The sequence below is a fragment of the Pinus tabuliformis genome, chromosome 1_1 (assembly GCF_031772625.1).
Source record: "Pinus tabuliformis cultivar Carrire ecotype Pingquan chromosome 1_1, CPIR1, whole genome shotgun sequence".
NCBI lineage: Eukaryota > Viridiplantae > Streptophyta > Pinopsida > Pinales > Pinaceae > Pinus > Pinus tabuliformis.
Genome location: NC_142297.1, coordinates 152,527,965 through 152,539,562, shown reverse-complemented (window position 1 = coordinate 152,539,562; position 11,598 = coordinate 152,527,965). Strand labels below are relative to the sequence as shown.

The window sequence follows — 11,598 nt, the reverse complement described above, 5'->3', positions numbered from 1 at the left end:
TCGAATCTCTTTGCCATAACATTGATATTATGATGGAAAATTTATTTACCGTATAAACTTGGGTGCTTTATTTTCATTTGGAAATGTGGAATATATTGAATTATCCTTGGTTATTATTGCCACATGGCAGAATTTGGTATGAGCCATGTAGGCTTGACCCATCTGACTTCACATGGTTATTTTTCCCATGCATTTTCAACAGTCGCGATTTCAATTTTAAATTTAATGATGGAGAAACATATTGGGGTTTTCAAATAATGGAACCCTATCATTTCCAATTCATTTGGTCATTTTTCATTCCGTTTATTAGTGGACATGGCGTCGCTCCACGAGGTGACCCTTCCAGGATTTTTGTGTCAATTTATTCCTTGAAGTTCTTACAGGTGCGCTTCAGAGGCTTTGCCAAATATTATGCCATTTGATCCCTGGAGACTCATTAGTTTCTCCTTTGATATTTTTCAGGTAATTTTATACTTACTTCCTTCAATTTAAAGTTTTGTTGCTACTTTCTTTCTTGTCGGAATTTTCTCTTACATTTTAAAGTGTTGTTCAATGTATCATAACATCAATTTCATTTTATTCAAAATGGTAATTATAGAGGATGGGTCCATAAATTCACAATAAGTCCATGTAATTTTTATTTCATTTCCCATTGTCTCATTTCGTTGACTCAAGAGTTGCGAAATTAAGGGTTTTCCATAATTAGTAGTGTTTGGTTGCTTGAGGGTGTGAGAATCTTGTTTTCTTTCTATGTTGGACGAAAATTTGAAACCCTCTTCCTTTCTCTGGTTTTCAGATTTAATGGTACTAGTTAAATTTTGATAAAGGTTTGTGTTTTACTTCTTGTTCTAAACCCTCTTTTTAGTATTGAAGATCTATAGACATTGTGTTAAGCGTATGATCCAAAAATTCATTCTATTTATTTCATATTGTGATTCTCCATGTCTTACGACAATCGATTTAAATTTATTTTCTTAAAGAACCTTGTTCTTGTGCTTTAGGGTTTTTCACCATCAAACCTTAGTGCCACTGTCACTCTGGTTCCTTCTAGCATTGTATTATTACTTTGATGTTGGAATTACCGAACTTAAAATTATTGTTTTGAGTTCAAACCAAGAATTTTTGACTCGTTTCCACTTGTAGTTTTTTTGGCAGGTTGTAGAGGGGGTTTCACAGGTGACTTTTTCAAGTAATACCTTTAGGTATACCTTCAAGTTTTTTAATTTATAATTTTCAATCCCAAATTTTTTTGTCTTATTCAAGTTTCATTTCATGAATTTGATGATAGGTGTGGTTTTTGGGAAAAAATTGTGTGATGAATGCTAATTTTTTACATCATGACGACCCCGAGAACTAAATCGCTTCTCTTCTTTTCAGGTTCAAAGTACTTATTATACTCATAACCTACATGATGTTCTGTGGATGGGCGCTTGTATTTCTTGGTTCACTAAATAATTTCTAGGGTGTATTATTATTTCCAACCCTACCATGGTTCGATTCCTTCGTTTCAAACTTAGATCATTAAGGATAGTTACGACTTCCTTATTTAGTCTTTCTTTGCTTGTTGGCATTGACTTTTAAATCGACTTCCCAGAGTCATTGTAGTTTATATTGGAAGGAGATGCGGGTTTTACATAATTTGTATTGATACTCTTCGTGAATGGAGCACAATTCTTTGAATTTTTTGTCATTGTCTTTTATGATTCTTATCACTCTTGGAATGTATTGTTAACGGTGACAACTCTCTTTTCTTTTTTCCACTCCTCGAATATATATGTATTTTTCGCACACGTTATATAGTTATATATATTGAACTTTGGTTAATTCGATGCTATAGTAATTTTCTAGATTCCTTATTTTATGGTAATCAAGGTCTATTTTACTCCTTGTGGTATTATGATTTTGTATTCTGTCTCATAACTATAACTACTGTAAAAATGTTAAGCAACGTTAAACTTAGGTATGGGGGATTTACGCAGTGCATTATATTAGATATCATTTTTTGGGATTCAACTGCGTTAAGTAAGTCATTCAAACGTATGACTTGGTCTTGAATCCTTCCATGACCTTATTATTTTCTGTATTTAGAATATTTAATGAATTTTATCAAGGAATACTAAAATTCCTAGATCATTTTCTGTATTTAGAATATTTAACGAATTTTATCAAGGAATACTAAAATTCCTACACAACTTGTTAAGTTAATCGAACCCTTCGACCAAATTGCTTGTCTTATATAATTTCCAAAGTATTATTTAATTACTCAAATCTTCTAAAAGAACTTTAGAAGTTACTTATCTCTTTAAATGGCTAAGTTTAAGCATATGGTCCTTATAATAACCAATCCATCCAATTTGATAAACTCACAAACATAATGAATAATCTAGTTAGTTCATAGGAATACATTGGGTATTCCATGTTTTCTTTCCCGAAGAAGTAATTTAATATTCATTATACAAAACAATTTCTTAATAGTTTTTCAAAAGGATTATGTATGGTCTTGAACAGTCTAGCATAGATTTATAGGAATTATTTTGATTCTCTTTTATATGTAGTGTACTTTTATTTTGCATGTACTCTCATAATAGTATAGGAATATAACATGAGAGTCCTATACTAGTTAACTGGATTTTGTTTCATTAGACATAGTTCCCAACAATAGATTGGAGAAGGATTTTGTTTCATTAGACATAGTTCCCAATAATAGATTGGAGAAGGAAAATTCTCATATGTGTTTGTGTGTGAGAGTGCGTGCGTGTGTGTGGTCTTAATTCTCAACAAACTATATAGTATAACTAACTATATAGTCTAACATAAATGTTTATACTTGTATTAATGTTGGATGGTACTTCTAACAAAATTCATTTAATTATTTTACTCAATTATAGTTCAAAGCTCACATTAACTAGCTTAGATTTATCTAAAAGAAGATAATTTCAATGTGCATGTATGATTTATTGCATTCCCGAAATTTAGACTTTAACTCACAATATATCCTAGTTCACCTTCATAACATTTACCATAATCAACTGCTTTGGCAAATACTTTATCTATGCATATATATAACGTATTTCATATATAGGTAATTCATTACTTCTACATTTATCTATTCATTTTCATAAGACATTAACTATTATAAGATTTAGAATATAAGAACCACTTCAATCATATATCTAATAGAATTTATTTTTTAGAAATATAATTGAGCTATGCATGCAAAACTAGTAACATATGCAGTTGATTCTTTAAAATCAACATTCATTCTACATTCTCACCACAACAACCTTAAGCTATTCCAACTTCAACATGAAAAAATATAAACATAAGTACGTCTAATTTAACTTGTTAGGGAATATTCAAGAACATATCTTGTTCCACCCAACCATGAATTCTCTCCAATAGCTCTCCCCTGTGCTCAAAACTTATTTATTTCACGAAATCAACAACCTTCTTGGGTTCCTTAGTGGTTTTCTTATAGATTATTCTTAGCATATTTTTTCTTAGTAGCGTCCTGCTTTAAGGGTCTACATCCCTTAGTTACCTAGGATTTTTATTTTTATTTTTAGCTAAGAAAAATATATATATTTTTTCTTTATATTTAAAGCATATCTTTCTCTCTCATTGTGCTTTATTTTGTTTTACACCCAACTTAGCATTTCTCTCAAGTTACCTAATAAACATAATATTTCTCTCCCATTATGTTAACATATTTAACAACATTCTCCTAGGGATTTTTTGGAGACTTTTTGGGATGGTCCACCATGTGGACTTAACCACTAACAACTTTTTATAATTTGGAAAGAAGCCTATAATACGCAATTTCGTTTTCGAAAATATTTCCAAATAGATCATTTATTAATTTAATATGTTAAAACTTAATTACATCATCAAATAGTTTTAATCCTGGCTTACATAGCCATTATGTCCAATAATAGTTAAAAAGTCTTAAAATAGCCATGTTTGAAAAAGAAAAACATAAGGGTGTCACACTTGGGAACTAACCTCCTACAACGAGAGGTTATCTCTAGGGTGCAACATTAATTGACATCGTCATCGGTCATCGAGGAACACAGGAACAAAGCTATATTTCCCTGGGTAAAAATATATTTCTTGATGGAGAATAAGATTTAGATACTAAATATTTGTTGTTAATCATTCATTTGGTGATTCCACTAGCAAATATTTTACTGGGAAATAAATCTTGCTAACAAAAAATGAAGAAGCAACATGGAAATACCATGTATCAAATGTTGAGTTTTTTTCAAGGAATTTATATTATTTTTTTTTATCAAATTTGTCATATATTTTCCTCTATGTATCAAAAATATTATTTTTTGCGCCATATGATTACATGATAAAAAATTTCCATTATAATGTATATTCTCCATTGAAAAAGGAAGATTTATCTTCTTTCTACTTGATTGATCTTCAACTGATTTCATTCCCTGATTTCAAGAAGAAAAATGATATTTTCATTACTATCTCTCCAGAAAATGTTTAGCTTTATCATCAATCCACTGAAAATTTGGATAAAAAAACTTCTGGCTAGAATTAGGGCTTGTATTTTGTTATGGCAAACAATGGTGATAAATTCGCTGAAAAAGACATTGTTGTTCCAAAATACATTGTAGATATACTAGACTAGAAATACTTATTTCTTTATAATGACAATCAACATTTCTTGGATTTACATTTTTGTTAAGGGATTTCATTACAAGAAGAATACCATCATTTTGAAGAAGGATTCTCTAATTGGTCAACAAAGCTTGAATTCATACAAGTAAAAATTGAAAATAAAACAAAGAAATGTTCACTCAATGAACTAGAGTTCATGCAAAGGCAAACATATTTGTTATATCAACAAGAAGTTTCTTTTGAATATCCGGTAGCAAATTTGATGGAATCCAATTTTTCAAATTTTCCAAAATATACAAATTTCAGCATACCACCACTATGTTGATGTAAGTGTGAACTTTTAAATAAGATTTTGTGTCCCATGTCATATTCTTTGTAGGTTGCTTTAATTAGTTTTGCAAAATAGATTCAATCTTTCACAAAATTATTCACATGGCTACTTTGGAAACTCGCTTATACTTAAGCAACCCAGTTGATGTACATAAATAAGCTCACTTGGTGAGCATTTAGTTTTTAGCGTCTAGAAGTTTTTATTTCAGTATTTCAAGTTATGAATAAGGATCAGACATCCAAAAAATAAAGTGTTCAAGGAGAATTTATATTTTAGAGATTTGACCCTATAGCGCAATTAGGCACCTGGTTTGTTGTTTTCAATGTCTGGCAAGTGAGACACCATCCCTAGTTGGAGCCTATGTTGTAGCAAAATCATACAAGGTCAAAATTTCAAAGGTCTTCTTAAAGAAAATCCCAGTATGAGACCAAATTCAAAAAGTTTGTTTTGTATATAATTTAGATTTGGAAAACAATGTGCCTAAGTGTTGAAAGCCTAGGGTTTAAGTGTGACTATTACCAACACTATGAATGCAGGGAAACATAACTCTTGAAATTTCTTGAATTCTTCTTTGTCCATTAAATGCACTGGCTACCAATGATATTGCAGAACATGCTTTATCTATTCTTCAGAAGAGATGCATTAGGAAAGTGTATTTGGTTGGAATATGTCCACCTATTGAAGAAGCTTGGACAATAGAGTAATTGCGGGAGATTCTTGGTATATAAGGAGTGAATGTACACATAAAGGAAGTAGATTTTTTTTACCTCATCATTGGATGAAGAAGGAACAATAAATGATATAGGTAATAAAAAATGTGTATACAAGCTCTTTTACAAGGCTTCCAAATCAAAGCTTTGCCAAGAATTCTCAGCCCATGATCATGACATTCACATTGTTTTCTTTAGAAAGTTGGTAATATTTTTACTCTCAATTGACTAGAGAAAGGTGGATGGAGTACACCTGGAAAATATTATTTTAAAAGGAATTGTACCAAAGTCCAAAGGTTGGGGCTTGATGAAGAGTAAATTAGATGGTAGAACTTATATTTGAGAAGTTCAAAAGAGAGAATAGAAGTGCTTAAAATAAAGAAAGAAAAGAGGATGCACATAGAAGAAAAAGAAAAAAAACAACATACAAGAATTTATTCTTGTCCGAAACAACTATCAATTCCAATGCAAATGAACCTAGCAAAGAATCATAGGAAAATGAAGGAGTTGAGCCATCTCCTCATGTCTAGGTTATAAGTGATAAGATTATTATCAATGAATACAACCTTGTAGTTTCCAATGTGAATAATACTCAAACATATTATAAAATTTCAATAAATTAATTATCATCATTTTGTTTGCACTTGTATATATGAATTGGGACCCGAGAGTGTAGGGTCGTTGTTGAGTGGGACTTTCCAACGTCATACTCGTATGACCGAAGATTGTGGATTTTTCTTCCAAGTTCGACCAACACTCAAAATGTTAGAATTTTGTTAGTCGGCATCTTGGCTTAGTTGCAATTTTTTAGACTTTTGTAAAATGTTGTTGTTTAAAGAATTATGGATCGAGATTAGGATGGTTTTTTTGCAAGGTTCAATTAGGTTTGTTGAAAGTTGAAAGGTGCATCCCAAATCAGCAAAATTTGATAGTGCCACATGCAAGAAAATATCTGAAACAAAAAAAAAATCAAACGTAGCATGCCTTTAAAATGTGATAGTAAGCACCACATCCATTCCATTGGACAAGGATCACTAGAAAAAAATTCCATGGGACTTGGCATCATTATCTCCTCCATATCATAATTGCACTAAAATATCAAATTAGAAGCCTTATGGTTTTCTAGGCCCATGCCACACAGAAGTATTACAATAATTAATGGTGGACATTGGTCATATTTAGAGGTTAACCCAATTTAATGGTATGTGACGACCCTCTGTTAGGTCCCTATACTACTATTGTAACCCCTTATTGTTATTAGTACAACCCCCTTATTATATTGTTATGCCCATGTAGTCCCCATATTGTTATTATTGTGCCACATAGAAGCCCACTATTGTTATTATTGTGCCCTTACATTATTATTGTTATGTTGGCTCTGATTATATTATGACCCCTTAGACTCCTATATATAGAAAGGAGTTCTTGTCATTTGTATCATCGAATAATTGTTCATTTGTGTAATGTAAAGGAGGCTTCCCCCTCGAAGAGGCTGAATTCTAAGGCATTGATCTATCTTTTCTATCTTTTTGTGAGTTGGTTTCATAACATTTGGTATCAGAACTTTGGATTCTAGGGTTTCACTACTCCAAACACGTCATCATGGTATTTTTGCTATAAAGTTTTTTCTGCGATGTTTCAGAAGCTAAAAAAAAACCCAATTTGAGAAGAAATCTTGCTGAACAATGAATCCGAATTTTAGATCATTTCTCGCTATATTTTCGGAGATATGATATGAGGAAGTTAGGGTTTTTGCAAGCTCCAGAATTTCATCTAAAATATACCATCGTGGTATTTGCGCTATAACCTTTTCGATACGAAGTTTCAGAAGCTAAAACAAAAACCCATTTGAGAAGAAATTGTTCTGAATCTTGTGTCTGAATTTCAGATCTTGTCTCACTATATTTTCGGATATATGATATGAGAAAGTTAGGGTTTTTGCAGACTCTCGAATTACATCCTAAATAGGTGACCTTGGGAAAATTGTCATAACTTTCTCTCTGAGAAACAAAGTGAAATTTCGTAAGAAGTTACAATAAGAGGACGAACTATCGTTTTCTGTGCATAGTTTTTAGATATGAAGGTCGAAATAGTGACAAGTGGTACGTCGTACAAGTTCGCTCTACTGAAACATTATATAATTAGGTCATCTTAGGAGATTGGGCATAACTCTTTCTTGGAGAATCCAATTTAGATCAGACTGGTGGCATTTGAGAGAGGACATAGAGGGCTACTACAGGTCGTGATTTCAGAACTAAAAGATCCAAAATTACAGAGCTACAGCCATTTCAAAATTGAGCTCCTGAAATCAAGAAAAGGCGATATGAGGAAGTTTGATGGAAAGGGTCCAATAAATTGGATACTACATATGGAGCAATATTTTTGATCTACATGGTGTACCACTATTACAAAATGTATGTATTGCATCTTCATATTCAGAACCAGATCAATTTTTATGGTATAAAGGGCTTTGTTCTCATAAACAACTTGTTACATCGTCAATTTTCACGGAAAAAATGATAGCACATTATGAGAATACAAAGAGCAACACCACAACAATTGGAAGAAAAAAGAGAAAAAGGACTTTGTTACATTTGTGATAGAAAATACACTAAAGGTCATAAGTGTGCTGAGAAGAAATTATTTTACATAGATTATGAAGAAGAGGAAGAAAAGGATCAAGAAATATCAAAAGAAGAGAATATACACCAGGAACCAACCCCAGAGAAAGAAGAAATGAATCTGACCATATCTTATAAATCATTAGCAAGAATTACCACTCCTCAAACTCTCAAGATGGAGGGACATATCAACAACAAAAAGGTTCAAGAAGTGAAAGATCACATCGAGAAAGAAGAAATGAATCCGATGATATCTTATAATGCATTGGCCGGAATTACCACTCCTCAAACTATCAACATAGAAGGACATATCGAGAAGAAAAATGTTCAAGAAGTGAAAGATAACATCTAGCATCAAGAAAGGAATCCGACCATATCTTGTAATGCATTGGAAGAAATTACCACTCTTCAAAATCTCAAGATAGAAGGACATATCAAGAAGAAAAAGATTCAAGCAGTGAAAGATCACATCGAGCATCAACAACAAGTTCACCAACTTTTAAAGGATAACGCCACTTTGTTGCAGAATCAAATGAAACAACAGGCAGATCAACATCGCAGTGAAAGAAGTTTTGATGTAGGCGATTGGGTATTTTTATAGCTACATCTCAAGCAAGATATTTATGAGAAGGAAATGTTGGCGATACTACATGCACTTAAGAAATGGCGACCTTACCTAATGGGAAGACACTTCAAGGTAAAAATGGATCATGATAGTCTTAAATACTTTTTAGAACAAAGATTATCTTTGGAAGAACAAAAAAAAATGGGTCACAAATATGTTAGGTTATGACTTTGAAATCATCTACAAAAAAGCGAAGCAAAATGTTGTTGGAGATGCACTCTCAAGAAAGGATGAGGATGTGGAAGCATTGTTTTGTGCTATTTCTGTTATCCAAACAGATTGGATAATCGAAGGAAGGGATGAATGGAAGAAGGATGAAGGAGTGTGGCCACTCATTCAAAAGTTGCAGAAGGTCTCAGTTCAGACAATATTGCGAGAGCTTGATAAAGAAGAAAAAATCATATTGGAACTTGAAGCGGTCATAGAATCGAGAAATCGACAGCTACGAAATAGATCAATTTCAAAGTATCTCATCAAGTGGAAGAACTTACCCGCTGAAGATTCCACATGGGAGGACAAGAATTTAGACAGAAGCATCAAGAACTACTCAAGTGTTGAGGACAACACTTTTTGAAGGAGGGGCATGTTAGGTCCCTATACTACTAGTGTAACCCCTTATTGTTATTAGTACAACCCCCTTATTATATTGTTGTGCATGTTGTTCCTTAAGAAACCAATTTCCTGGCTGTAGGGAAATTGTGCTTAAGACGATAATAAATATTATTTACTGTCACTTATTTGTCACTTAGATATATGTTGTGTCTTTAAATGAAGGACCTGAAAACTTGGTATTTAACCCTTAGTACATGTATGACCAGAACATCTCAGAATGCCATTTGTTGCTAGATATAAATGATGAATGAAGAAAGCTTGAAGGAAAAGTTAAAGATAGTATTTTGATCTTTCACAGAAACTACTATCCATCACTTAGAAGAATTATGGAAATGAGAACTGAAGCATAGACAATATGCTGCTTAACACAGAAAATACTATCTGTGACCCTCGGAGAAGTTAAAGATAATATGATGGTCTTTCACAAAAACTACTATCCATCACTTAGAAAAGAAGGTGGGAAATTCAGATATAAGAGTGCTCTTTTAAGGGATTTTAACTTTATCTACATAAGCAAAAAAAGACTTGCAGCTTCATTACTATACTTGAAAGAAGAAAACATAACATGACACATAACAGAGAAGGTTACAAAATTATACGCAACAACTCACGGAAACTTCTGATTATTTCATTAATCAACGATGATATCAGGAATACAATGGCCTAGTCTCTGGGTTCTCCAAAATTCCAACAACCAACCTCTTCTCTGTAAATTTTCCTCTTTTTATACATTGTGAAACAGTTGCTGATCTCTGAAACTGTCAAAATTCTAAAATTGTTTCTCTAACTATTTGAAGTAAAAATTATTACAGAATCTTACAGAGGGTAAAGGACACCTCATAGAACATGAAATAATAGGAAATAACTGAACTTAAAAGATGACAATGACTGTGGCTTTTCGGCCCTGTTAATTGGCTCTTAAGTTCCTCTATGGATGCTTTAACAATGCTTAATATGCTTAAACCATAATTATCTACATTAAACTTTGACTTGTGTGAAGACTGGGGCTTGCATATATATCAGGTGCGCTTGTATTGGCCAAAACACAAAGAAAACATGCCCATCTGCCTTTTCTTCGGAATCGGCTTTAACATTGATTTTTCCCTTTACCAAGCGAAATCAACGCAAATCTTTGGTAACTGTAGAACTGAAAAAGTATTAACTTTACTTCATAAATCCATCGGATCCGCCTTTTCAGCGCTCTGTTGACTTCCCATCGCAAATCGCAATCGGCCCTTTTCATTGTTATATCAACGTAATGTTGCATTTACGCATAAATCCTTCATATTTGTGTTATTTCCATTATATCTCTTTTATAATAGAAATACACCGTAAACATGCCTTTTCTGCTTTTAACGCGGGCTCTACAAAACTATTGAGGCATACCTTTATCGCAATTGATATCGGCGCTTTCCATTGTTATATCGACCCAACCCTTAACATATTGCGATATGACGGATGCGTCGAAGTTATAAAATATAGCATATAAACTATCGGGTCCGGAATTCCCATCGCTCATCGCAATCGCCGCTTTCCATATATATATATATATATATATATATCTATATATATATATATATAAAATATGTTATGTGATATGACAGACCCGCCGCAATTATAAAACATAATATATATACTTTCGGGTCCAGCCTGCGATCGCAAATCGCAATCGGCATAAGTCATAAACGTTATGTGATAATCGTGGACCCGACGGAGTTATAAATCATGGCGTAATCAATATCGGGTCTGACCTATCGTTATTGCGGACCCGCCGGTATTATAAATATAATATATATCCTTTTGGGTCTGTCATCGCAAATCGCGATCGGCGGAACCCATATGCATGTATATAAAGGGCTTTTCGATACAGCAGACCCGCCGAACTTTTAAACACAATGTATATATTTCAGGTCCGGCTATATATGTTTTAACACTTGTTTCCTTTGTAAATCCGATATATTTCTTTATTTGCTTCTCGTTTCAATATGCACTTGTGTATATATATATATATATATATCGGGTCTAGTTCTATATAATTGTTTATATAATGACTTGATTTGTTTG

The 11,598-nt window shown here is 32.6% G+C and overlaps 1 long non-coding RNA gene across 1 annotated transcript; it reads left to right on the top strand.

The window, feature by feature from the left end:
• Positions 1-294: 294 nt before the first annotated feature.
• LOC149212062 (uncharacterized) lies at positions 295-1,622 on the top strand. Its single transcript, XR_016250205.1, has 3 exons — positions 295-462; positions 1,144-1,202; positions 1,378-1,622. It is a non-coding gene; the product is annotated as an uncharacterized LOC149212062 (long non-coding RNA).
• Positions 1,623-11,598: the final 9,976 nt, after the last annotated feature.